The sequence below is a fragment of the Pieris napi genome, chromosome 20, assembly GCF_905475465.1.
Source record: "Pieris napi chromosome 20, ilPieNapi1.2, whole genome shotgun sequence".
Classification (NCBI taxonomy): Eukaryota; Metazoa; Arthropoda; class Insecta; order Lepidoptera; family Pieridae; genus Pieris; species Pieris napi.
The window spans coordinates 8,674,726-8,699,965 of record NC_062253.1 but is presented as its reverse complement, the minus strand read 5'-3'; the positions used below and the strand labels follow the sequence as shown (position 1 = coordinate 8,699,965).

Here is a 25,240-nt window from a genome sequence, read left to right as displayed (position 1 = left end):
AAATCTGTGACATCGAACAATAGCATGTTGTCTTTACTTCACCTGATGCCTCTTCTTTCGTGTAAGTTACAACTGTGTACAGACTTATCTGTTGACGTGCACCTCCAAAATGAAATGCTTGAATTTCTTCTGCGTATTTTGTTTAAAGTCACTAAGGTTCACGTAAATCACAGCTTCTCTTACTGTCAAATTTGTCTTATTAATTTTAAAAGCAGAATGTTGGTGGACTATATTCAGTTCATGGTGAAGAAAATACTCCAAGTTGTCTTCTAACTGTATAATCAAATCACGTAGATAAAATTGAATCACCTTTTTCAAATATTTAGTCACCTTTCTGGTCTTATGCCTTTTAGGATCAGTTATATTGCTAGTCTTGGATTCCCACTTTCTGCAAAAATTTGCTTACTAATATCAAATTCTTTGTAAAGAAGTCCTTTATTTTTACAATGCATTCTCGCGATAGACACTGTTCGTTACACCTATTGCAACAAATTTGAAGAAGAAGATTTTGATGGTTTGATGTAACTTTGGCTTGGAATAGTGCCGTAAGAATCAGATCCACATTGGCGTGTGCAACACACAGACATTAAGTAGGTGGCACAATTACTATGATACATATCTCCCCAGGTCAGTAAGTCTCTCCCCTGATAGTAATCTTACCAGGGGAAAGACGCCAGGGGAAAGACGTTTTCATAACATAATACATTATTTTGGTTTATCCAAGAAAGTTTTCAATGAATAATAAAGCAAGCTTCGACTATTACAGTATTACTAAATTAGGACAGGAATTGCAAATAAATAAAATGATTATTATAACTTTTATTACTTACCAGTGGAGAGACACAATGACCTTGCGAAACCGTTACATCGCACGGACGTGACACAAAAACTGGCAAATTGCGTCGATCTAACCGCTTCTGTGCTTAGTATTGCGAACTTCACGTTGTTAATTGTCAATGAGCGAGTTCGGTAATGTGGCCGTCTTATATTTTATATTGTAGCAGCGTGCGAATATTGCCAGGGTAGATACACAAAAAAAGCGGGACAACAATTAAGTTTTAAAAATTATTGAAAATAAGCAAATATTTTTCAATTTTTCTTTAATAATATTTAAGTATATTTAATTAAGTTTGTGGTAAACATAGTTTGTTTTAGCAAATAATACAAATATTGTATGTATTGTATGCTAGTTAAGCTGAAACCGGTAAGGGGACAGGCCAGGGTAGATACTTTTTTAGACTATATAACGAGTTTTACAAAAATATGCTTTAATGAGACATTTAATTATAATGTTATTTAATAAAGGACATTTAAGAGAAGTGATTCATTGCACAAAATAGCAACATATAGATTAAAAAACCACTTTTAAATAGATTGCCACCATAGTTACCTCCTATAAGAGAATCACCCATATACGAGAGGGAGTAGCTGGGAACTTAAAAAGGTTATAAATAATTAACTTCAGAGGTTAAACAATTTTATTAGAAAGGAGTATTATTAGTAATTTAGCGTGCGTTTCCTAAACCCATAGGTCGGCGTTTAAACACTAGCCGTGTAGGTACTAATAGATTACTCAATGTACGCAATTAACTTGCTCGTATAATGAAGGAAATTCTTTTTAATATGTTATCACATACAAAGGAGGCAAACGGGCAGGAGGCTCATCTGATGTTAAGTGCTACCGCCGCCCATGGCTCATTGCCAGAAGACTCGCAGCCGCGTTGCCGGCCTTTTACGACTTTGTACGCTCTTTTCTTGAAGGACCCTAATTCGAATTGTAGAGAAACTACTCGAGTTGTTATTCAAGTTTCTCCACAGTGATGATGAGGCTGATCACCTAATATCCTATAAAAGTGATATAAATTCTCTTTATATAATTTATATTGTTAATTCCTTTTCCTACTTCAACTGGAGTGCGAAACTTAATACCTTCATTAGCGCTATACTTAGACAATTGAAGAGCAAGGCCAGATATTATCATCTTCTGTGAAGTCCTTGCATGATCCAATGATGTAATTCAGTATAATTAGTGACATAATTTAAACGTTGCAAAGTATTACGGAAATAATCTGCAGTATTATTTTTTACATTTATACAAAACAAATAACATAATACATTAAAAAATAACGTGTGTGTAGTTATGTACACGCGTTAGAAGTTATACTTATTTGGCATGTATGTGTTTTTGTATGCTGTATCATAAAAAAATGAAAACCAAAAAAAATTGTTTAAAAAATAAAATAAAATTGTTTGGGGTGGACACCTCTTATCACTTAGGGGTTTGAAAGATAGATAGTAGCCGATTCTCAGACTTACTGAATATGCATAAAAAATTTCATAAAAATAGGTCGAGCCGTTTCCGAGGAGCATGGGAACAAACATTGTGACACGAGAATTTTATATATCAGAAGATGATTTGCAACAAAAATGTCACAAACAATTATTAAAAGCATCAAAGCGGTTACGATAAATACACATTTCAACTAGGTAATTTTACATAGCTCGAGGGCGCAAGCTCACGCCCAATCGTTGTGCCAATTGTCTTCTGTCAAATGGTTGTCAGATTCAATTGCAGCCTTCTAGATTATTCCAAACACGCAAAACAGATGGAAATTATTAGCGATAACGTCAACAGCTCCGTGTATCGCCAAATCGTTTTTATCCAATACGAATATAGACTTTTAGTCCAATTACTTTAGAAAAGCAATTTGCTTATTGACACGGAAATGCTGTTGTATGGAAAAGGGAGACTAAAGTAATTACTTGGGAGTTTTTAACAAATATATACAGGTCTTACGATTCATATAAAAGAAAAAGATAACGTTCTTTTTAGTTTTTATAGCAAAATGGTTATAACATTTTGTTTAGTTAATTCATTTATTTATTAACACTTCGTTGCCAAACATACATAATACATATTGACATAATTAAATGAAAAGGAGGGCAACTGGCGGCCTTATCGCTATTAAGCGATCTCTTCCAGGCAACCACTGTGAAAAAATAATTAAATTAGATAAGGTAAGCAAGAAGTGCAAAAATACATAAAACATGAAAAATTTGATTTTGTTATGTGATTTTAAAACGTTACGGCGGTAGGTACTAGCTGATACCATTATTTAACTGTTAGATTGACTGATAGATAGTTATTTCTTAACTATTACATTAATCTACAACTCCAAATAAAAAACTCAACAAAGTCGAAACAGTAACCCATTCTATCATGGGCATTTTTCAAATATAATGTATTTTAATAATTAATATAAATTACATTGAAAACATACGACTCATATTATCTACAGTGTTTGTGCATACATATTTCCCTCACATTGTAATACTATATAATGATTCTGATTTGCGAACGTCGGCAACGATATTAAAGGTAAAAAAATAATTGTGGGATTTTAAAGTGAGATAATAATTAATACAATTATAATATAGCAGTGTTAATGAGTATTCAATGTTGTATGGCCGTGAAACACAAATCCTATTAGAGCAAAGACCCCGTAAGCTGACACCAAGGTCGCGAGGGAAAGGTCGTCCGTCGAACTCCCTTCCGGGTTGAATAAGGGATGATTGATGCTCATGTTGACACGCCATTAGCCCAGTTCAATGTCCGCGAACGAGGGATTAGAATAGATATTAAAGCAAAAGAAATGACGTCAACATGCTTTTTGTCGGTGTTTTTTAAACTTTATCTTTATTAATCACTTTTAAATGCCTCGCCATGTATATCTGGTTAGAAAGTCAAAAATTATATTTTTCATGTTGTTATATCTTTTTAAACCTCAATAGAGGACGAGACAGACACATTTCTGCGTCTGTTTGGTCAATACGTCAAGCAGTTAATGTCTTGTCTATGTCAGTGAAAACTTCAAACTACGGCTTTTACAATACGCACCATGTATTTATTTATTTATATATATAAATATCATGTAATAAATAATCGATTTATAAACAAATCATTACGACAGGGCGCGAGTTTAAGATTTTGTGAGAAATTTCTATTAAATTATAATTTTATTGTAAATTGTGACTCTTACTCTGGCCAGTAGCACTATACGGCTGTGAGGCATGGATTATTACAGAAGATTCAAAAAGGCCCCTCGAAGAATTTAACATCTGGCGTTACCGTCGCATTCTGGACCGTGGACCAGCATAAAATACACCGAAGAACTGTTTAGACTAGCGCAAGACTCGGCAAATCAAATTGTTAACGGCCAACCTTAAGTAATAAAATTTCAGTTAATATCCTCAAAATTACATTGGATAGGAAACCCGTTATGGATACATACCTACTGCTAACCCGCATTTGACATCCAAGTCATCCCAAACAGTACACAAATGTAGAAGTACAAACAAAAAGTATTAATATCCTCAAAATTACACTGACAGGAAACCCGTTATGGGTACTGCTAACCCGCATTTGTCATCTTAAGGCCGATTTACATTATCTTAGTGTTTAGGAGAGTGCTTTAGTACAACTTGAAAGGCAAGTTCTTTAGCGTAGCGTTTACATGTTTCAACTAAAGTACTATCCTAAAGCACTCTCCTAAACACTAAGATAATGTAAATCGGCCTTTAATTATCCCAAACGGTACACAAATGTAGAAGTACAAACAAAAAGTACAAGTCAAGTCAAAATTGTCGTATTATTCAAGATCATTTGTTTAAGAAGGTCACGCACAGTGATAAGCGAGGGGATAATTTCCGCTAATGTTTATCAACGCGTTACCACTAACGTATCAACATCCGTATGAATCACTTGTATGCAAAACGCTATAGAGCTGGAAACAAACGAAACTTCTAGAACAATTTGCAACAATGTGTTTGTGGTTTATTCACTATTAAATTATTGCATAATAAATACAATATTTTTATTGTGTGTAGTTTATAAAGATACGTTTTGTCACGATCACGTTTATGTGTGTGTAAGGAAAGTGTGGTGTAGAGCAGTGTTGGCCTAGTGGCTTCAGCGTGCGACTCTCATACCTGAGGTCGTAGGTTCGATCCCGAGCTGAGCACCAATGGACTTTCTTTCCATGTGAAGGAAAACATCGTGAGGAAACCGACATGTCTTAGACTCAAAAAATTGACGGCGTGTGTCAGGCACTGGAGGCTGATAACCTACTCGTCTAATTATCATGAAACAGATTCAGAAATCTGAGGCCAAGACCTAAAGAGGTTGTAGGGCCACTGATTTAATTTTAATTTATTAAGGAAAGTGTGAACGAGACGAAGAGCTATCAATCCTTATTACCACGTGTATTATCTATTTGAAAGCCTAGTCCTTGATAAACGCACTTAGCATTAACATCCATAGCAAATAACTTGGCATTTGAACACGTAATTATTATTTATAGGATATTTCAAATACTATATGTTCTCATATTATAATGGCATTAAAAATGCATTTGCGGCTAATAGCTGTGAGCGCAAAAAAATCAAACCTACATAATATTTTATTTCCTTGCACAATTATTGATTGTAATGTCAAAGCAAGAATGTTATGCATTGATAAACGCAAGGGTATAAAATAATGTTTATATTCACGGCATTTTGAAAAAATCAATACAAGTTATAAAATATTTTTGCGCCCACTTTTATGCAACAGTGTAAAGCCTGCGTTGCTCCACTCTAGAGATCTTGTGTTCAAACTCTGGGTCTGCACTAATGGATTATCTTATCTCTCTCTCTATAGATAAAAATCTTTGAAACAGACAAACATCATATGTCTACTAAGGGTTCTAGAGGCACTTGTTTATTATAAGAAATTGTACATTTAGTTCGAATTTTAATTAAGAAGCATGTTTTTAGAATGCTATAATATCTATAACTATATTAGTATTAGACTTAACAATATAACCCTAAACATATTTCATTAAAATTTGCAAACAAGCAAATACATACATAGTTGAAAAATATGCAATGCTGCTGATATTTCAATTATTATTATTTCGTTTGAATATGCAAATTAAGGATTCTGTGAAAACGGTCAATAGAATTATTTGCTACACTGCAAAAATATCGTACCATTTATATTATTCAATTAAACTGCAATATTTACATTCACACGTTAAAAGCGAACAAGAGCCTTATGGTACGAACAAATTAGAATCATAATCGGAAAGTTCACGTAAATAATATAAAAAATTTACGCTTATAATTCATTTTCTGTTATTGCTATTATAATTCAATTCCAAATCGTTTATTCATATAGGTAATACAATGAACACTTATGAACGTCAAAAAAAGAATGAAATTCTTCTAATTATACATTTACTGCCAGTTCTCAAATCAATGGCGTCCAACGGAAGAGAAGAATTGGCAATAAACTTTTTAATCGCTAAGTTTTTTGTTTTACGCAACGTTTTTAAGGAGTTGCAACCATTACACCATGATCCTCATGACATTTTAAGTAATTAATAATCATAAAATAAATTAAAAACAAATATTTGTCCTCTATCAGCAGGAGGCATGGTGAAATAGGAGCACGCACTTACATTCTCGTGGGAACAACACGCAATATAAAAATATATTTATAATAGGTATATTTAAACCTACACAAAACTTCGAAACAACACTAAATTTTTTATATATTCGTTTAAGTAGCAACATTGCACACCGTCATCAAAGCGAGCGATGAGGTCATGTTATAAAAATACTTGGGCGGTAAAAAAATTGCATGTTATCTTGCAGTACAAGGACCCCAGACGAATATTCGAGAATATCCCTTCGATATCTCGACAGCTGCATATTAAACCTGATAAACTTTAAAGGACATTAATGATAAGGCAATATTCCAAGTCCAGTTTTATTGTATTAAAAGGTTACCTTAGGTTATAAATACAACAAAGAAATCAAAAATTTTAGCCTAATCTTTTTCTTTCGAGCTTAGATAAGACTTTCGTCACTTCTATAGAAACGAATATTGAAGTTCTTTGTGCTTGTATCGAGGAATGAATATTCTTTAGAGAGGCTTGTCTCCGGAGCCACGTGGAGGGGAAATTTCCGCGTGGCGTTGGACCACTTTAATTAGTACCTAGGTACTACAAGAAACAACGATGTGGACCAGAAACCAACCCAGACCAGTCTGAAAAGAGTGCACGATTAGGAAGAAGAGCTTACGAAAGAAGTGCATACCCGTCTGTGTACGAGTATATGGGTCTCGACTCACTATAGGCACTCTGCTATAAGACTTAACGCGAACATACAAAACTTGTCATATTTAGTCTCGACAATTCTACGCACCACAGCTACAGGACCAACACGGCTGCAGCAAAGAGGTCTTTGGAGTTGCTTTCACGCTCTACTGAGACAATGTAATTATACGAAGTGTGTAGTAAAAAATAATGCATTTATTACGTTACTGTGGAATGTGGTGTAGCCAATTCATCAGTCTATGGCATGTAATATTACCTACATAATACTTAATTATTCTAGTTCACATATCGATATAGTTTGCAGTATTTGTCGCTAATTCGGACTCGCTATTGAAGCAAAAGAATTCGATGTATATAATATGATTATATAATAATTTTTATTTTATTTTATAAAATTAATTATTCTACGGTAGGTACTAAGTAAATATATAGTATTGAAGTTTCATTGCATGTCGGATGGTGAGATGAGAGTTATCTAGGACGGAGTGTCTAATTAGAGCACACTATCACTGTTATAAATATTTGATCGAGATTAGCATGTAGATTTAGGTCGGTATTTTCAAATATTAGCAACGCCTCAGTGCAGTAAATATTATTCGGAAGTTGCTTGCTGGGAAGTCATTAATTACTATGGGACGTCTACCATATATATGGATTAGCGTACTGAATTTTCTTTCATTTGTATAGGGGCAGCTAGCATACATTTCTCAATAATTCGTTGATCATTTTTTAGCAAGTATATGTGCTTGTGCATGTCTTGACATCAAGTGGGCCGGTTTTGAATATACAAAGAAAATTCTATAGGTGTACGATAACACGATATTTCGGTTCAGAAAAGCATAGGTTATTACTAAATAAAAGAATATAATCCTTATTTTGATTCAGAAATCAGTAAAGAAGAGAAGAGAAAGAAATATTTGTTTAAAGAACGACAAGTAAAAATTATATAAGTGTAATAAAAAAACCGCGGAAGAAAACCAGAAACCAGTGGAGACAAATTATTTGCGCCATATTCTCTACTTCTAACCACGACACTCAGGGACGAAGTCCCGACGAAGAGAGATGAGTAAATAAGGTTTGATTGTTATCAAATGTCAAAAAGGAGTTATATCCGAAATAAATAGTATCCAATTATATTAGTAATAAAATAAAATCAGCGGATGACAAAATAAAAACTACCTGGCAAATAATAAATAATGAAACTGGTAGAAAAAAACAGCGTAATACTGAATTTAACTTAGAGACTGCACATGGCCCAATAAACTCAAAGGCAGAAATAGCTCAGGAATTTGAAAACTTTTTTATCAATATTCCCTTTAAAACTACCGAAGCTTTAAGTTCATCATCCGCACTTTCTTTTGCGTTACTTACGAAGAATGTAAGGGCATGCCCTACGGAGTTTCGATTTCAATATACAAACCCCCAGGCTGTTATAAAAGCTTTTAAAGATCTTAAAATTAAATCTACAGAAGATCTTTGGGGATTGTCTGTAAAAGTCTGTAGTTCTATCATCGAAACTATTGCGCCTTATTTAGCTTTCATATTTAACACCAGCATAGACCAAGGAGTCTTTCCGGATCTCATGAAACACAGTAAAGTAGTTCCGTTGTTCAAATCCGGTGATAGTAAAGAACCCAATAATTATAGACCTGTGTCAATTCTGCCAGCTCTCAGTAAGGTGTTTGAAAAGTTAATGCTCAATCAAATGTTATGTCACTTTAATAAAAACTCCATCTTTCATGAACAACAGTACGGTTTCACCAAAGGGCGTTGTACAACTGACGCCGGTGTCTCCCTAATCAAGAACATTTTTAACGCCTGGGAGGAAGCACAAGATGCCATTGGAATCTTTTGCGACCTTTCGAAGGCGTTCGATTGCGTAAACCATGAGACTCTTCTGCTGAAACTTAATCACTACGGGATTAAGAACAAAGCTCTGGACTTACTAAGATCTTACTTGAAAAACAGACAGGTTAAAGTTCAGGTTAACGGCATAAACTCGTTAGGGTCTGAAATTACAATGGGCGTTCCTCAAGGTTCAATATTGGGTCCATTCCTCTTTTTAGTATACATAAATGATTTACCCCAATTAGTTCAGAATAAACCGAAGATGGTGTTATTTGCAGATGACACATCATTGATTTTTAAAGTAGATCGACGGTCACAAAATCGTGACGACGTGAATAACTCTATTCTTCGGGTCCAAAATTGGTTTACGGTAAACAATTTGGCACTGAATGATAAAAAAACTAAATGTATTAGATTTACGTTGCCAAATGTTAAAAGTAAGGAATGTGACATAATGTTGAATGAGGGAAAACTGGAATTTATTAATCAAACGGTTTTCCTAGGCATTACGCTAGACGAGAAGTTACAATGGGGACCTCATATCACATCTCTTGCGGGGCGGCTGAGCTCAGCCGTTTATGCGGTTAGAAAGATAAGATATTTAACCAATGTAGAAACTGCGCGTTTGGTCTATTTTAGCTACTTTCACAGCATAATGTCTTACGGCATTTTACTGTGGGGTCGGGCTGCTGACATAGAATCCATTTTTATTTTGCAAAAGAGAGCGGTCAGAGCCATTTATAATCTACGTCGTTGCGAATCTCTCAGAGAACTATTTAAAAAGATTAATATTATGACAGTACCTTGCCAATTCATTTATGAAAATATTATGTATGTAAGAAAGAATCTACATCTTTTTAGTAAAATAAATGAAAGACATAATTTTAGTACTAGAAATAAAGATAAAATAGCTCAACCATCTTTCAGATTAGCCAAAGTTCAAAATTCATTTATGGGGTACTGTGTGAAATGTTACAATAAAATACCTTGTGACATTTTAAAACTAAATGAACGAAAATTTAAATGTTTTATTAAAAGTACACTTTGTAAACAAGCATATTACAAATTAGATGATTATATTCAAGATAAGAATGCTTGGAAACATGCTGGTCCTGCTCCATAGGACAATCCTATGATTGGCTCTATAGCCTGGACAAAATCAAATTGGTTGCTGATTTTTTGCTTTAGCATATTTTTGTTATTATTATTTATTTATTTATTTTTTAATTTATATAATGCTACAAATGTAATTATTTTTTTTTTTGTATCTCACACACTGTTTTGTTGTGTTTTTTTTCTTCATATTTTTATTACTCTTTAATGTTAATATTCTACGGTTTCGATATTTGTAAATATGTGAGGAACATGTATACTAACTTTTTTAGTATAGTAGTTTATTCTAAGAGTACATTGTCTTCACATATAATTATTTAACAAATGTAACAAAATATTGTAAACCTATTTTAAAAGAGTAAGTGTGGAGTTTCTTGCCCATTCTTCTCCACACGAAACTACCTTTTGGAAGGGGCAACTAGAATCATCTTTATATTTTTTTTTTGACGTTCAAAAGTGCCATTTTAGATGGTCTAATTGAAATAAACGATTTGACTTTGACTTTGAATACATTTCATGTATATTTTTGACTACGCAGGCGCTTGCAACGCTACGTTATCTACTTAATAATCTCAAGAAAAAATTACGTAATAACATAATAAGCTTAAAATGATTCAAGACGCGTGATAGGCTGATTGTCATTTGTTGATTTCACGTGGTTTTCAAATGCAAGATAAACCAAATAATTAGTGGAACTTTCTGTTTGGCCTAGTTGTTTTCGAGTTTCTATACTAACAAACAAATATTTAAAAGTATAGATGTAAAATAATATTCAATAGTTGGTTTTTAATGGAATTTGCTGCGTTTAATAAAAACTTGTTGATGTGGAGGTATTTAATAAGGAATATTTTTAAAATTATTATTCAAACATAAGATGTCTCAAATCGGGTCATTCATAATACAACATTCTCAATATAGTTAATTATATGTAACAAACGAAAACAATCTCCATACTTAATTTTAATGTAGCTTGAATTTTAGATATAAAAAAAAATAGTTTATTTTTATGTATAAACAATATCCCTTCTATAGTGTAGTACAAAAGGTCAATCGAGTACGGAAGGACGCCCAGTTTTGCGCAACGCCATTGTTTAGTTTCTACATTACTCATTTCTTGCTCTACATTCGCAGTAACCAATTATACCAGTCAGCATTACTTGTAACAAATCAAAGGGCTTTACAATCGCTGACGCCATCCATACAAGGGAAATTTTGAAGGTCGCAAACTTTTCCTTTCTACGGAAATAGTAGTCAAAAGTCGAACAAACGTTACTATACTAACGTCTTTATAACCTAATAACCTATTTATCACATCACAAACGCTTTAATAGAAAGTAACAAAAGCCTACTTTAACGTATTAAATGAACTACCCAATCAGTTATTAGATAGACTAACGTTAACCAATATAAAAATTTAAAAACTACTTTTATATGCATTTGTTCCGTTCCTAAACTAGACTGCTATGGTTACTTTTACACCATCCACAGTGGTTTTGTAACGTATGCTACGTTCACGTATCACGATTTTATTATATTATGTAAAATAAATAATAAAAAAATGTTAGAGTGCAATTAATTAATATACAATATCAGTATTCATAAATACATCATATTAGACAAAGTAAGTTAGTAGTTAGTGACCTGCAAATAGATCGGCTGAATATCTCAAGCACTCAGTTTTATCATTTCCTGTAGGGTTGACAGTTTTCTTACAAGTCTGACAATATAACTTAACAATGGAAAAACTTTCTAAGTGTTTTTTTGTGCATACAGATATAAGCCTTAAAATTATGGTACAATTGGTATATTTATTTACTCGTGTCACAGTGTTTGTAACTCTACGAAAACCGCCTTAATAAACCTTCACTCATACTAACCCCCATAGTAATAATCTTTATATGACAAAACAAACTTTTGCTTTTAGTTATATATACACAATTGCAGCATTTATTTTCACAAGGGTAATGCAAATGTTTCATATCTATGCCCTTTAAGGTCCCACCAATAATAAATAAAGCAATGTGATAATTATAAATTTAAACTATTAAGTCAATTAAAATTATATATTTCCGTATCTCAGAAACGAACATTCGCTACAATTCGTGGAAACCTTGGCTAAAAGCTAGTATTAAACTAACAAAGGTTTTACATAATATGAAATGTGACTTGCGGATTCTATTCAACGGTAGGTACCTACCTATGAAATATTGCAGGTTGCTCGTTACGATAAAAGGCATTACAAAATTCTATTTTTCCGAATCGTCTTTAGAAACTTGTGTTGTTAAACTACATCGATTGAATTTTTCGTAAAAGTAGGTTAATTGAATCCACAATTTACTAAATAAAAATGCATTCAATAGTTTTATAGAAACGAGAAAATGTACAAAATAAATAATTATTGTTATTTGTGTTAGAAGACACTTTTGCTTATGTACAAAAACAATAATAAAAGATGATTACCTATAATGGAATATAAGATACAGTATCACTTATTCCACGTCGTTAAATTTGTATCGGTTGACATCCCTACTCATTGGCAAAGAAGACAAGAGGGTGTAGGCGGAGAGAAAAAGCCGGCGTAAAAATCTCTCGGTACTCTTTTAAAATATCAAATCATAATACAAAAAGACTATGGCAAACATAGTCAACAAACATAGGCGTTGTTTCAAGGGAAATCGAACCCAGAGCCTTCAAGTTACACGTCAGTAAGGTAAGCGGGTCTATAAGTGGTATTATTATAATACATAGTACAATTATTATAAACGTCAATAGTTTGAAAAACTATCAGTGTTCAATCAAAAAGACAAATGTTACTACTTTGTAGCTTTTACTTAGCTTAAAATATAAAAAATGCTACGTAAAATCTTAAAATAGATCTTGTTTTCTATGTTGGCACTGAAAAGCGAAGACGTGTTGTTAAGATGCGAAACACGTTTCCATTGAAATCGCTCTGACATTCAAAGAACAGGTTGAACATTCTAAGATAAATATAATGCTGATATATACTTCAATTTAGACTAAGTACAACTGTACGAGTTAAACCAATTGTTATTGTTACATAATATAAATTTCGATATGCCTTGCTGCGACTTAAAATCAATCAAAAACAATATACAAGAAACAATAAAACTTTGGATTTTTGACTTTGACTTTGTTTACGGATATCAATTCTTGTTCACCACAATTGCTTAAAAGTTATCATATCGTGTTTATTGAAGTGTTGTTTAAGTTCTTGAATCAATCCACCCGAAGTTTGAAGCTCACAGCTCGCTTATGTTTGGCACGTGAACTTTTGAATTGGATCGAATAGCATATATGTATCTCTAGTATGCTTATAATAATCATCTTGAACTATATTATACGTACAATAGTTTGTAAATACCATTTACAATATAAGTGGTAACAAGAAAGCTGTATGACGCGCACATTTTTTTTTGTAATAGGAGGCAAACGGGCAGGAGGCTCACCTGGACACTCAAATTGTCAAAGGCTTGCAAGTGCATTGCCGGCCTTTCAAGAAATGGTACGCTCTTTTCTTGGAGGGCCCTAAGTAGAATTGATCCGGAATAAATATAAATAGGATCCACATAGAAAACACGCTCAGTTGTGGAACGATATTATAATTGTTTTGCGTTCCAAATAAAACAATATTGTGGTCATGCAATATTTAAAGCGCATTACAACAGCAGGGGCAAGTAAATTCTATCCGTATGGACAATATGATTGTAGATTACGTTCCATATCAATCAATGTAATAACAGTAATTCGTATTTGACACGCAACGGGCCCGGTTGAGGCTAAGTGGACGTTTCGCAAAGTCAGGCGTGCCTTGGTGGTCGAGAAATGACTAAGGCACTATGGTTTTGGCAAGTCGATCGACGATCTTTAATTAATAAATAAACCCTTTTATAAAGTTGACGAATATTTAAATGATCCTAATCCTTGGAATTGATTTGCTCCAGTTCAAACAATTTGTATGACTCAAAACTTAGCGATTAAAAAGAGTGGCGGAGAGTTTCTTGCCAGTTATTCATGCCCGCTCTACGCCCTTGACTTGCGAACAGGTAGTAAATGTAAATTTAGAATTAATTTAACATCTTTTCCGTTGACGTACATAAGTGTATGTATATATATGAATAAAGTTATTTTGAGTTTGAGATGGTGGCGTGTTCTTTTATTCGAAAATTAATTATATAATTAATAAGTGAAATATTTAATAACAAACTTTGTATACTCCTATTTAAAGTTGATAGCTTAGTTAATATTCAGTTATGGAATACGTCTTTTGTGCGGTGATTGACAGCTGAGCAGGTAGCTTGCATTCAATGCCACAGGTCAACGAGTATAAGAAGTTGCGTCAGCATTTTGCACATTTGGTATTAATACATGCGTCAAGTATACATTCAGCTAGCTCGTTATTTGTTGTGTAGAGACTGAGATGTTTTCTTACAATAAGAAATAGGTTTATAAGCAATAATTTGCTTTTAAAATACTGTTTTATTATTAGACGTAAATCTATCAGACACTTATATTTTAGTTATTATTTTCGAAATACTAAGGGTCTGTTTCACAATGTACGGATAAGTTCTACATAAGTTCCAAATTAGCAATTTATTACTTATTGGTAGGATAAACACTATTCATTCGTTTCACGACTGTCAGATAGCGCTATTCGTCCCATAAAGTCCATCATAAGCTATGAGTCCGATGATTGTCAAATAGCACCATTTATCTTCTAAATAATTTATGTGTTGCATAGCTATTTGGTACTTTATCCATACATTGTGAAACAGACCTTAAGTGTACCTACTTAATAAGTGTTATATAAATTGACACAAGTATATAAAGTGACCGTGTCGTTAGGTCAATCACACGTTTGTAGTAGGTAATAAATCCTGACCTTTAAAGTAAAATATTTTCCTATATTCAAAACTAAATAATTCTACTTGTACGATTTAAACGAAAGTCATCTATTTCTTTTCATCATCACGCTAACGTAATTTGACAAAAAGAGACGAAAAAAATTAAATGTGTGTGATTAGTAGATAATCCTTTGTCTGGTCCTCTGAGTTACAAGGTCAATACACTAATTCGTACTTATTTGGATATAATTATATCATCGAACTTATTCGAAAATCATAGTCAATTAGATTTAAAAGAATTAATTCCTATGAAACGATTCCAAAATATTTTAATTAGGCAAGCATGGACATATTAAAAACGATACTCTATCTGCACCGTCATAAGTATTTCAGAACATTTTAGGTGTGTTTCTGTATAATTAATAAAATATTGTTTTAACGAAAATTACTAAGCTCAAAGCTGTAATTCTGCTTAGGCTATTTTATTCTAAAATCACATTTGTTAGTGAAAAAGCAGTCTCCTGGCACAGATTATATGCTTAATATGGTTTGCCTTTTAAGATTATATAATTCTGTGGTCATAGATCAGACAATGATAAGTACATTCATTCATATATCGAGTTTGTCATAATATTTTAATAGCGCCTTCAATATTTCTTAATAATTTAATTGCTTGTCCTGTAAAGCAATGAAATTGTATTTATCATATTCTGACCTATGGCTACAGATATAATATATTTGTAACTATTATTGATGGATGTATTTAATATACTACATTTTATAAGAACCCAACCCCGAAGAATTATTAAATGAATTTTCATACTATTAAATTGGTCACGCTTTGCCGATAGCCATAACAATTACAGGCTACATATTAAAATCGTTATTATCTGTATGATCTAAGTGTCGACTATTGTTCGCAAGACAAGAACAAGGCCATAACAGTGCCGTAACGAATTCAAAGGAGCATAATTCATACATAAAAGCTTATCGTGTACTTCATAGAGAAGAAAGTAGAGTTTAATGCTTGTATATAAGTTAATATAGATACAAGAGTTTAGTAGACTTGTATCACGAGGAAATTAAATTTAACATTATTATACAATAAAATTGTTCTATTATCTCTGACAGCTCCGATGTTTTCAGCAGCTTGCCTATAATTCGTCATCAGCACGTAAAGAGGACAATACGCGATTGTGTACGCCTATTTCTTTATGTTCCTATGATATGTGTATGTTGGTAAATCTTTATATATATAATTCTTCTGTGAGTGTGTATGTCACTAAACTTCTCTCAAACGACTGGACCGATTTTGATGAAATTTTTTGTGTGTGTTCAAGGGGATCTGGGAATGGTTTAGATTCACAAATCAGCCCGCCAGATGGCGCTGCAGTCGGTACTTTCATACTTTGCTTTACTAATCGCTTGAAATATCATGCAGGACAACGTGTGTCGGGTCCACTAGTATTATGTAAGAATCTTATTTCACTAAGAGAAGAAACTTTAATTAACAATCATTTTTTTATTGAACAGGTGGCAAACGGGCAGGCGACTCACCATGGACTCTCACAATGCTAGAAGGCCTACAGTGCGATGCCGGCCTTTTGAAGAATTTCTCAATCATTATAATATTAGATAACCGATATTTTAAACAAGTGAAAATCTTAAAAATTAAATGCTGTATATTAATACCTGATAAGATAATTACAATTAATACTTCACAATCTTATCTCTGATCTCTCTGATCTACCTCACAACGATATTTCTTCTGACAACTAATAGCACATAAATTTGCATTTTTCTTGTGAATACAACTTAAACGATATTGCCACCCGCGGAACAATAACCTACCTCTATGATAAAACATGCGGGCTCTCGATACGAAGTTTTGATTACATACAAACAGCTGGTACATCGGTGCCTCTGTACTGATAACAATTAAATTATCGCTGTTCATATGAAAGCAAATATGTACTATTCAACGGGAACAAAATAAGGTATTAAGATCTTGATACGGTAGTAAACAAGATTTTAAATTTTTTTTACGATAGAATGTTAAAAATCACGAAATAGATCTCATTATTTAACTATTACTGTGAGCATTGAGCAAACAATAACGTTTACCCCTTTCTTTTCAAAACGGGCAATCCTTTATGACCTTTTCCGCTAGGGAATGCCACAAGGAACACTCTCAGGACACAAGCTCCGAGAAGCGCATGCCTATTCCCGAACTAAGACCCTTCTACCCCGTATAAATCGCATACTGGGTTACGCAGGCTGCGGGCTCTCTGAGCCCTATGTCCAAGATACTTCATATTATATACCATGAATAAATAAAAACGACTCATTGGTCTAGTGGTTAGAACCCCTGACTGCGAATCCATGGGTCCCGGGTTCGATCCCCGGCTGAGACGAACATCGATGTGATGAGCATTTGGTGTTCTGCTTAGGTCTTGGGTGTTTAAATATGTATTTATATATCTATCTATCTATGTATGTATATCCGTTGCCTAGTACCCATAACACAAGCTTCACCAGCTTAGCATGGGACTGGGTCAATTGGTGTGAATTGTCTTTAAAAAAAAAAAAAAAAAGCTGTAACAAAGTGCGTAATATTTGCACTTTCTATAAAAACGACTGCATTGTTGGCCTAGTGGCTTCAGCGTGCGACTCTCATCCCTGAGGTCATAGGTTCTAACCCGGCAGTGCACCAATGGACTTTCATTCTATTTAACATTCGCTCGAACGAAAACATCCTGAGGAAACCGGCTTGCCTTAGACCCAAAAAGTCGACGGCATGTGTCAGGTAAGGCTGATAACATACTTGCCTATTAGATCATGAAACAGATACAGAAGGATACAGATACATCTGAGGTCCTAATAAGGCTGTAGCGCCACTGATTTATATATTTCTAAACTAGGCCTTTGTAGCTATCTAAACCATTCAGCCGCATCGCTATGATAACAGAATTATAATATTAAAAAAACAAAGCGCTATATCTCAACTTGAGCCAAATGCGCTTAGTGTAAATAAAAGCATGTAACAGAGATTACACACATAAAATATGTAATCTAGTTGCGTCAGCGCACGCAATTGCGTACGAGACAACAAAGGCACAGAGCCTTCCGTAGTATTTGAATAATTGTTAATGCCATAATGGATAAAGGCATTTGCAAAATGGTAAGCGTAATACGGTAAAGTAACTTTTTATGAACCATAATTAAAACTTCATAGTTTAATCCCCTTATTCATTTAAACAATTCCGTCTCTTTCTCTCAAATTGTGTTTACGCTACGATAAAAAGAGACTGACGTACTTTGGTTAAAACGGTGCAATTGGATCGAATAGCGGTGTAATACTTGAATAAGAGTGGTTCTTTGATATATATTTGACGCTATATATGCTGACTTTTCTATGGAGATATATACAAGTATCAGCGGATTTCACCATGAACTAACCACTAACCGCCTAACCAGACCGATAGCTTTACGTAAATCCGAGGCACGGAGCTTCTTACTTCTAACACGGCTCAGCTACTGAAGTTTTTATTAAAAAAATCGAAATGACGTATTTATTTCTTATCATCATTCAGGCATCGAACCCGTCGTATCATGATTTGCAGTCAAACATGCTAACCAATACCTATTGAGCCAAGACACTTACATACATAAATTATTATTGTGTATCTTGAACGAACTGATTAAGTATTTGCAACTAAGTAAAACTAAGTTGTTTTATCAAAATTCTAAGATTTAACCCTAATAACTAATCTATTCTTCTTCTCTTTCCTCGGCATATTGGGCACAATAGATAGATAGCTATTATGTAAAATCTGGAGAAATATTGTGTCTGTCTGCCGTACTGAAATTATTTAGATGTACAAAAATAAGACAAATTAAGAAAAAAAACGTAGTGTTTTAGTACGTACCGTATTAATAATAAGGTTTAATTGATATTTTATATTAAAAAAAAATTTATATTAAAAGTTTTGCACTTCTAAATAATAAATTTTTACTGTTTTCAATATTTGTAGTTTTTAATATTATATTAGACCACAAGCCCATGAACAAAAAATACCTGTGAAATGACCCAACGTGAATTACGCTTAGAAGGCTGTTACTATATCTGAAAATAGCTCTGAGCACTATGCCGTCATTTCTGAGCGGTACATGTGAGTACGTGAGTGAGTGGACTTTCTCAGGTACAATGGGGGAATTTCGACTAATTATTAATGTACGGCTTTGTTATAAGTGTATAGATGATTAAAAATAAATGTCGAAAAACCTAGTGCCGTACAAAAGTGATGGTGCCGGAAGTCGGTGCAAATTTTTAATTCGACGACAGTTGCAGAAGCAATATAGGTCATTTATTACTGTACGGCATTTGTGTGATTCCTTTTGGACACATATACAGATACTTTACCCGTAAACGCCGTACATATTCCCAGCGGAGCGGTCGAAAGCCAAGGGTCGCAACATATGTCTGATTAGCATATAGGTGATGATGATATGAATCAACATAAAATTAAATGATCTTGAGAGTACTTCACAAATAGATAACATTTTCCAGCATGCCGTACATTTTTTGTGGAACACATAGGTGTATGGGGTAAATTACTTTTCTCAGAAAAGAGTCATTTTCCGGTGACTTTTATCTGTACGGCAATAACACAGGTTATTTATACTTTAGACAATCTTCAATAAAAGATAAATGCCGTACACTTTCGATAGTCCGCTACCACCGCCTACCAATACAGGGCGTCCCAAACTTATGGGAAATGAAGGGAAAGTACCTTAAATATCGTAGATAGGGTATTTTACTAAAAGAAGACTTTATATTATTTTTAAAAGTTATTAATTCTGCATTCAAAGATTTTTTAAAAATTACTTGCCTCGTCTGGGAATCGAACTGACTTAAATGTAAAAAAAAACACCCCTACTTTTATGATGCCAATCGAAAGAATGGCCAAAAACTAATAACTCTTCTTAAGTAACATAGTATTTTAAAAGAAAGGAACAGCGTGAATATATCTTTTTAATCAAATTAAAAACATTATCTATCGTATTCGGCCTAAAAAAATCCCCTACGAGCCTGTTACTTTAGAAAAGTTATTAGGTTTTGGCCATTCTTTCGATTGGCATCATAAAAGTAGGGGTGTTTTTTTTTTAATTTAAGCCGGTTCGATTTCCAGACGAGGCAAGTAGTTTTTAAAAAATCTTTGAATGGAGAATTACTAACTTTTAAAAATAACATAAAGTCTTCTTTTAGTAAAATACCCTATCTGCGATATTTAAGGTACTTTCCCTTCATGTCTCATAACTTTGGGACGCCCTGTATTATATTTTTATTTTTGTTAAAAATATTTTTCTTTTACCTCTCTCTGCTGGTACGATAAGGCTGTAAATATACTTTACAGCCTTAGGGTAGTATACTCAGATATGTACAGTTATTAATGACCTTAAGGGACACCTCAAACGTCGTCGAAGTTTTTATCAGCTGTAAAGAATAATCTGGAGTAAAATGTACGGCATCTGGTTTTTTTTGTTTATTTATATTTGTTACATATAAAATAACAATAATCTTTGAAAATATTACTCCCCATATTACTCTAGGAGCATTTGAAAAGTCATCTAAATTTCGGAAATTTCATATATTTTTTATCATAATATTTTTATTTGTTACCATTTATAATGAACGGCTATAATGTACAACGGTAATATTTAGTAACATTATGTAAAAAAACAAGTTGCCGTACATTATTCTCTGACCTTACAGCAGTAAGAACTTGGTAAATCCTGAAATTTCGATAAATATTTAATTACACAAACATTAACTATAATATTTGGACGGCATAATTATAAAATATTATTGACCGTGTTAAATAATATTTTGAACATGTTGCCGTACATTTTACAATGACCTTAGGGTATAAGGGTGTAGGGGTAGGGTTCCGACCCTTGGCTTTCGACCGCTCCGCTGGAAATATGTACGGCGTTTACGGGTAAAGTATCTGTATATGTGTCCAAAAGGAATGACACAAATGCCGTACAGTAATAAATGACCTATATTGCTTCTGCAACTGTCGTCGAATTAAAAATTTGCACCGACTTCCGGCACCATCACTTTTGTACGGCACTAGGTTTTTCGACATTTATTTTTAATCATCTATACACTTATAACAAAGCCGTACATTAATAATTAGTCGAAATTCCCCCATTGTACATGAGAAAGTCCATTCACTCACGTACTCACATGTACCGCTCAGAAATGACGGCATAGTGCTCAGAGCTATTTTCAGATATAGTAACAGCCTTCTAAGCGTAATTCAGGTTGGGTCATTTCACAGGTATTTTTTGTTCATGGGCTTGTGGTCTATATATTTATAGTTGTTTGGAAGAGATCGCTTAGTTGCGATAGGACCGCCAGTCGCACCATGTTTTTTTTTAAAGTGTATTGTTAATTTTTTTTTTCTTATTGCGCAATAAATAAATACATTTAGCATTAAAACAGTTTCCAATGAGTACTGATAGCGCCATCTTACTGATATTGAGACGATATTCTGATATAGCAAAGCGCCACCTATCGGATATCACTATCAACTTTCAGCGCACACAAAAACATAGAACTTTACTCCGCTTAATACTCTTCATAACACGATGTAGATGGCGCTATTAGAAAAACGATATTTTCAGAACTTCGATATATTAAAGATTATTTTTAAAAAATCATCATATAGAATGGATATGTTCCATAAAAGATAAAAAATCCTTAATACGAAATAAAGATTGTTATTATACTAAATACGAACTTAATTCGGCTTGACTGTATAAAAAAACGACTTGAAATTACTACAACGACTAGAAATTACTACGTATCATTGGACTTTTTAATGGAAACCGGGTGTTCAATTATACTAAAATTGCTAAGTAAATTAAACTTGACCGCATATTCATAATGTCATAAAATAAATACAAAAAATGGTTGATAAAGAAATCTTGAGAGTGGAATAAAACACAAATACGGGACTCCTTAAAAACCAGTAATAAACTAAAATTACGGAAGATCATGATGTTTGTTATTTCAGTATTTTATTGAATTATGTGGCTTTTTATAACTGTATATGAATACACACATTAACTGAAAATTTTATTCAAGATTGAATAACTTGTTATTGGGATGGAAAAAATTAAGGTAATTTTAATTAAATGGTAAAAATGTTCATCACAAGGGTCAAAAAAAATAAAAAAGTTACGCCCGAACAGGGACTTGAACCCTGGACCCTTGGATTAAAAGTCCAATGCTCTACCGACTGAGCTATCCGGGCCGATGAGCAATGAACTGAAAATATCGATAAGTAATTGTGTCTAAGATTTAGCACATAGCCATCTACAATAATGATTTAAATATTAATAATATTACTGAAATTGTAAAATATTTTTTTAAGTTAAAACGAAACACATTATAGCAAACAGAATAATTGAAAATATAATTCAAACATAGAAATTATAATTCTAATGTAATATAAAATATGTTTATATTGTTACACGTTTGTAACTTTCTTCAGTTTTATTTTTCTTATGGCAATAGTTTTAACTTTATGCCAGTTTCAAGTAAAAGCCAAAGACATTAAAAGAAAACAAAGGGATTAGTTAAAAACAAAATATGTAAACAAACATATTAAATCTTAATATTATTATTGATTATGAAAGACGATAATACTTCTTCAGTTATGATTTAAAATTAAAACAAGAAAATACTCTAAATAATACATTTACTTTTAGCGCCATCTATGATTTAACGGACTATATTATACTCGGCTACTCAACACAAGATGGCGCTACTATAGTAAAAGAACCAAATAACTACCATTTTACATCTAAGATTAATAACGTTACAAACTATAAGACGAAAACTGTTAATATACATAGCCACAATTTTTAGCCTTGCCATTAGTCGCATCATGTAGACCTTCAAACCCTGAGGCTTGATCTGCTATGCTTCTTGGCGGGAGCATTGCCTGGCGACACTTATTTAACGCTAGATAAAGCGAATTCTCAATTCAAAACCCTGGAAAGATCCTAATAAAGTGAGCTAAAGCGTAATTGTGTCAAAATATTTGTATATAAAATGACGCTTATTGACGAGACACTGTATGCAATAAAAATTGTATAAGTACTAAAAATAGATTGTATTCAGATCGAGTGAATAGGACTGAAAAATCGATTAAGGTTTTTATCATTGCTACTTTAATTTAAGCGGTTAGCGTAATTGTATCGTTGACTTGTACTGTATTAATATGTGAGAATAGCTCATCAAACGGCGTCATTTTGAAAAATTCGACTCACAATGTGCAGTGTAGACTGTCATAGTACCTGGAACAGAAGTAAAGTTCTATTATTATATATCCAACATATTATTACAACACTTAATGTTATTAATATTAGAAGATTATAATTTATAATTAGCTTTCTATATTTGAGAGAGCTTAATAAACGCTAGTGAATGGCTACAAATATAGAACAAAATTGGTGAAATGACTAAAACTGTTTATTGGCAAGATGAGATGCAGGCAAAAAAAACAGTGGCGTAGCACCGCTGTTTTTTTTTTGGTCTAAGACATGTCGGTTTCCTAACGATGTTATGAGAGGCGCACGCTGAAGCCACTAGGCCAACACAGAGATGCAGGCAAAGTAAGACAAATAGTAATAGAGTGCATTTTCTAATTTCAAAATAAAAGCGCCTACAGTTATTGTATACAGGACCTTTCAAGTTCACGTCTTAGAACTATGACTCAAAATTTAACACTTATTTGACATACAGGAATATATAATAATAATACTAGCGGTAGGTCTCTCAATCCCATACCCTAAACCCACTCCGGCTAACAGATTATATTAACCGTCACTGCACTGTTACCACACTGTCAATAGCACTGCTCGTTTTCAAATGTTGGTACTAACAAAAATATCAGAATGTTTGAATTTTTCCCCACCACGAAAAATTTGGTCACGTTCCGAGAATAATCAATAACAAATGTATGTGTTAAACACTCAAAATTATTATATACATATGTTAAGTCAGTCTGTAGTGTTAAATACACTACAGACTGACTAAATATATATATTAGACTGTTGCATAATAATTTGATTTTTTTAAACGTTATTTGTCTGTCACGGAAACAGTTCAACGCTTTATCCATGACCGTCACTACTATAAAATATACATACTCGGCTCAAAAATATAATAATAATTACCATAATAAAAGTAGACAAACATACTTTTTTTTAAATATCGTATTTCTATAATCTATGTCACATAGAAACCTTACAACTTAATTAACCGTAACATAGTATAGAATTTAATTGAATTATAACAATTGCAACAGGTCTTGTAATTTTGTATCTACAACTAGATACACGTGTCTCTGAGACGTTGAGGTTGATTTCAGACTGATTTCTTATTTATTATTTTTTTCTTTTTTTTTCTCTCTTTACAATGCAATAAAAATATCAGAACTCTGTCATAAAATACGTGTCTTTATTTAAAAATTAAAAAGTGCACTCTTACTGAGACACCCTATATATTTTTCACAGTCAATTCTTCGCAAACCAAATCGTTGCATGCATTCCAAAGAATATCACAGGCCCAAACCACTCAATCTGGGTTAAATCCTGGTCTAATAAACACTAAATATAACTTTAATATGCCGTATAAAAAAACGAGTTTAAGTGCTCAACCAACTTCTACAAAAATAGCTTGCAGAAGACCGCAATCGCCTGATAAGCCTTTAAGCGTCTCAGAAGTAAAAATAAATTATTGTATCCCAGCTTTTGTATACTGAAAATATATAACTTTTGCTACAAACAAACATACACAGAAGATAAACCAACGACTTAAAAATCATATTATATTTTTCTTTTGTATTCCTTTGTTTATTTTTTTTTTATATATAAAACGAGCCTGCGGTACGCCCAAAAAGGGCAGTCATCGCAGCCCATAGACACCCATTTATAGTGGATGCCTTGCCGGCCTTTAAGGGAGGAGTACACTCGAATTTTGAACAGTTGGGAGTCGTATCACTCAGGGTGCCGGTCTCTGAGGGAGGAGTACACTCGAATTTTTAACATTTGGAGTCGTATCTCTCAAGGAAGACCTCCACCGGAAGTCGATTCCACAGTTCTCTAGTTTACAAAAGAAAATGCCTTGTGAAACGGACTGTGGAAGACTTCCAGCCATCAAGGTGATGTTGGTGAAAT

The 25,240-nt window shown here is 33.2% G+C and overlaps 1 protein-coding gene and 1 non-coding gene across 3 annotated transcripts in view; both read right to left on the bottom strand.

Annotated features, from left to right (window-relative positions):
• Positions 1-25,240, bottom strand: part of LOC125059813 (protein bunched, class 1/class 3/D/E isoforms-like) — a 156,855-nt gene that overhangs the window by 86,461 nt on the left and 45,154 nt on the right. The window lies entirely within an intron of this gene.
• On the bottom strand, positions 22,236-22,308 carry Trnak-uuu. Its single transcript has one exon. It is a non-coding gene; the product is annotated as a tRNA-Lys (tRNA).